Source organism: Arachis hypogaea, chromosome 17 (assembly GCF_003086295.3).
Source record: "Arachis hypogaea cultivar Tifrunner chromosome 17, arahy.Tifrunner.gnm2.J5K5, whole genome shotgun sequence".
NCBI classification, from domain to species: Eukaryota; Viridiplantae; Streptophyta; class Magnoliopsida; order Fabales; family Fabaceae; genus Arachis; species Arachis hypogaea.
In genome coordinates, this window is record NC_092052.1 from 79993824 (window position 1) to 79998982 (window position 5159).

Genomic DNA, 5159 nt, shown 5'->3' on the forward strand with positions numbered 1-5159 from the left:
TAGGTCACACAGAGCCTTCTCAAAGGTCATGGTGCCTATGGTGCAAGGAATTAGGAAGCATCCAGAATCTGGAAGCTTTTGAGGCAGCTTCTGCTGAACCAAAGCATTGAGTTCTTTGGTGAGCACTAGAGGTTCTTCCTCCAATGTCTTTACTCCAAATAACTTAGCATTTAGCTTCATGAGAGCTCCTAGGTACTGATAAACCCCATTTTTAGGGTTTATCTTATGTTTAATTTTAGAGGGATTTTATCATCTTTTCCCACATTTATTCAATAAAATAGCATGGTTTTGTAAATTCTCCTTTAATTGTGTTTAAGAGTGAAAACATGCTTTTTAGGTCTTAAAATAGCTAAACTTAATTCACCTTGATTCCATTAGATGCCTTGATATGTTTGTTAAGTTATTTCAGGTTTAGGAGGCAAAGATTGGATTGAGGGAATGAAGAAAAAGCATGTAGAAATGGAGAACTCATGAAGAAATGAAGGAATCACAAAGCTGTCAATCCCGACCTCTTCGCACTTAATCGATTATAACTTGAGCTACATAGGTCCAAATGAGGCGGTTCTAGTTGTGTTGGAAAGATAACATCTAGGGCTTCAAAATGATATAAGATTTATAATAGTTTCCTGGCGTTTAGGGACGCGTACGTGTACATGACGTGCATGTGTGGGAAGCTGCATGTGACTCACTAAAAGAAACTCGTGGCCAGCGATTTCTGAAGTATTTTGGGCCCAATACAACTCGCTTCTGATACTATTTAACCCAAGGAATAAAGAGGGATGAACCAATTAGTGAGTTGGTTAGTTTTAGTTTAGTTTTCATCATGTTTTAGTTAGTTTATAGAGAGAAAAGCTCTCACCTCTCTCTAGAATTAGGATTAGGTTTAGATCTAGATCTACTTCTTCTCTTTTTTTTTTTAATTCTCCTTCTTCATCTTCAATTGTTCTCTTGTAGTTGTAGCATTCTACTTCTCTTGTACTTTTCTTGTATTATTAGTTGTAGTTTATGGATTCTTTTTTAGATCTCCTTTTCCTTTCAATGTAATTTATGATTTCCATGTCTTCATATCTTTGCTTTAGTTTTCTATTGTTGATTTCTTGCCTTTGTAGTTAGATCTCTCTTTAATTCTTGTAATTCATATTGTTTACCTTTATTGCCTTTTATGTGTTTGATGAAATGCTTCCTTTAGTTATGAGTTAGGTTTTTCTTTCTCTTGGCTATGGTTGAGTAATTAGTGACTCTTGAGTTATCAAACTCATTTGTTGATTCATAATTGGAAGTTGCTAGTTGACTTGAATTATCACAAAAACTAGTCTTTCATCATGATTAGACTAGAACTTGTGGTCTCAAGTTGATATCCACTTGACTTTTCTTCACAGTTAGAGGTTAACTAAGTGGAGCAATGGACAATTGTTCTCACAATTGAGGAGGATAATGAAAATAGGACTTCTAGTTCTCATACCTTGCTAAGAGCTTTGTTAGTTGTTAGTTTATTTCCTTTGCCATTTATACTTCTTGTCTATTATCTCAAAAATCCCAAACATACTTCGTAGCCAATAACAAGAACACTTTATTACAATTCCTAGGGAGAACGACCCGAGATTTGAATACTTCGGTTATTTTCATCGAGGTTTATTTTTGTGACAACCAAATTTTTGTATGAAAGGATTATTGTTGGTTTAGAAACTATACTTGCAACGAGAATTCAATTGTGAAATTCTATACCATCAATTTTCTGCTCATCAGGTACCAAGCAACTTGCTCTTCCCTAGTTTTCTCATCCTCATCAGAGGATGAGTATTCATCAAAACTCATGAATTGCAAAAGTGCTTGCAAGGGGACCTCTATGGTCTCTACATGAGCCTTGGCTTCCTTTAATTCTAGGATAGGGACTTCATCAGTGGGTGTTGAATACTCAGTAGGAACACCTTTAGTGTCGTTCAACTCTACTTCTTGTGGCCTTTTGGGCGTTGAATGCTCAATGGGGACATCTTCACTGGCGTTCAACGCCAGCTTCTCTACCAATTTGGGCGTTGAACGCCCAAGAGGGACCTCCTTCTTGGCATTCAATGCCATTAAAGGTGTAGCATTGGGCATTGAATGCCCATTAGGGAGCACATTATTGGCGTTCAACGCCAGATTACTCCCTTCAGATTCAGCCTCAGCTTTAGTAGTGATGGCCTTACACTCTTCTCTTGGATTTACTTCAGTGTTACTAGGAAGAGTGTTAGGAGGAGTCTCAGGGATTCTCTTGCTCAGTTGACCGACTTGTACCTCCAAATTTTGATAGAGAACCTTGTTTCAGTTATGAAACTATGAGTGGTCTTAGAGAGGTTGGAGACTATAGTGACTAAGTCAGAAAGGCTCCACCTAGGAGTCTCCATATGTTCCTGAGAAGACGAGAATGGTGGCCTATTGTTGAACCTATTGTAGGTTCTTCCACATTGATTATTATTGAAGCCTTGCTGAGGCTTCTGTTGATCCTTCCATAAAAGGTTAGGATGGTTCCTCCATGATGGATTATAGGTATTTCTATAGGATTCTCCCATGTAATGCACCTCCTCCATCATGGGTTGTTCAGGATCATAAGGTTCTCCTTCAGAGGAAGCTTCTTGAGTGATGCCAGTTGCAGCTTGCATTTCAGTCAAATGTTGAGAGATCATATTGATCTGCTGGGTCAAGATCTTGTTCTATGGCCAGGGACAGATCTATGTGTGGTAGTGTGGGGGCAATTGCCCCCATTGACTTTTTAAAAAACTAATAACAATTATATATGTGTAGAGAATTGCCCCATTATAATAATTTATTTTTCCCACACTTCAAAAAAATTATGTATAAGAAACATTTATATTATTAGATATTAATACAATAATAAAAATTATTATATTATATAATTCAAAACAAATATTAATAATAACTAATAAAAATCTAATTATTTAATTGCCTAAAGTTAAACTTAACTTTTTAAATATAAATGAGATTATTAGTATTTAATACCTTTTTTATAATATATATCATTTATTTATTTTTTATTGTTTTATTTAATTTAATTTTGTTTATACATACATATAATATTGTTTTCGTTAAAAAAACGTTTACTATAATATTATAAAATGTTAACTTTTCAATTAAATATCAAAAAATTATTTAATATTTATTTAATAGAGAAAAATATATTATTTTGTTTATACATACATATAAAAATAATTGTGATTGTTTGATTTGAATTTTTATTTTTTCACAAATTTTTTGTCTTTCTCGCATAATTTTAGAAAAAATTCAGACACCAAAATAAAAAAATTGTCAAAATTTTAGTTTAGTTCATTCGAGTTATATTTTTTATAAATTTTTTAGCTCTTGAGTTATAATTTTTTTTGTATCATATAAAAAATAATCAATATAAATATAATTTGACAGATATTAAATGCTTAACTAGACACAAATATTAATAATAAATATAGCTTATGCAATATTACCAAAATATTGAAATGAAAAGAAAAATTTTAACTAAATTACTATACTTTTAGATGTATTAATTATATTTATTTATTAGAAAGTTGATTAGCTAATATACTCCAAAATTTAAATATCTAAATATATTAATATTAATATTTTTTATTATTTTGCTATATTATTTTCCCCCACTTCTAAAATTTTCTGGATCCGTATGGCATTCAGAGTGTCTACTTCAAGAACTCCTTTCTTCTGAGCTACCCTATTATTCACATGGTTTCTTTCAGAAGTGTACATGAATTGATTGTTTGCAACCATCTCAATGAGTTCTCTTGCTTCTGCAGGCATTTTCTTCAAGTGGAATGATCCACTTGCAGAGCTGTCCAATGATATTTTGGACATCTCAGAGAGACCATCATAGAATATACCTAAGATAGACCATTTTGAGAGCATGTCAAAAGGACATCTCCTAATCAGTTGCTTGTATATTTCCCAAGCTTCATAGAGGGATTCACCTTCTTTTTGTCTAAAGGTTTGAATTTCCACTCTGATTTTGCTCATCTTCTAAGGTGGAAAGAACTTGGCCAAGAAAGTATTGACCAATTTTTTCCAAGAGTCTAGGCTTTCCTTAGGTTGAGAGTCCAACCATATCCTAGCTTTGTCTCTGACCACAAAGGGAAAGAGCATAAGTCTGTAGACCTCAGGATCCACTCTATTGGTCTTAACAATGTCACAGATTTGCAAGAATTCAGATAGAAATTGATGTGAATCTTCCAATGGAAGTCCATGGAATTTGCAATTCTGTTGCATTAGAGAGACTAATTGAGGCTTAAGCTCAAAGTTGTTTGTACCAATGGAAGGTATGGAGATACTTCTTCCATACAAATCAGAAGTTGGTATGGTGTAGTCACCAAGAACCTTTCTTGCATCTCTTCCATTATTAGGCTCAGCTGCCATTTCATCAGCTTCTTGTTCGAAAATCTTTGTGAGGTTTCCTTCGGAGTATTGTGATTTAGCCTGTTGCAAACGCTTCTTTAAGGTCCTCTCAGATTAAGGATCAAGATTAAAGAGAGGTTCTTTATCCCTATTCCTGCTCATAAACAAGAAAAAAAATAAGAAAGAAGAAGAATGGGAGCTCTATATTCAAGAATAGAGGACTCCCTGTGAGATGTGAAGAAGAAAGAAGAATGAAGATAGAGAAGAGAGAAGAAGAATTTGAATAAAAGGAAAGAAGAATTCGAAAATCAGAAGTAAAAAGATAAAAAAAAAATTTATTTTTATTTTATTTATTAATTAAATTTGAAAATTAAAGCTAATTAACTAAAAATATTTGAAAATTAAATAATGAATTTCGAAAAAAAAGAGAGAGAAATAGAGAAGATATTTTCAAAAATTAGAAGAGAGAAGAATTAGTTAGGAAGTTTTGAAAAAAAAGAAAGAGAAAACAAGTAACTAATTAAGAAAGATTTGAAAACAAGATAAAATAGAAGATTAGAAAATATTTGAATTCAAAATTAGAAAAGATAAGATAGAAATTTAAAAGATTTGAAAAATATTTGATTTTTAAAATTTGAAATTAGAAAAGATAAGATAAGACTTTGAAAAGATTTGAAAAAGATTTAAAAGTGATAAGATTTGAAATTTGATTTTCGAGAAAGATTTGATTTTGAAATTTGAAATTGAAATAAGATAAGATAAGATTTTTG

At 32.2% G+C, this 5159-nt stretch overlaps 1 non-coding gene across 1 annotated transcript; it reads left to right on the plus strand.

Annotated features, from left to right (window-relative positions):
- The first annotated feature begins 3899 nt into the window (after positions 1–3899).
- Positions 3900–4008, plus strand: LOC112767909 (small nucleolar RNA R71). Its single transcript, XR_003185348.1, has one exon. It is a non-coding gene; the product is annotated as a small nucleolar RNA R71 (small nucleolar RNA).
- The last annotated feature ends 1151 nt before the right edge of the window (positions 4009–5159 follow it).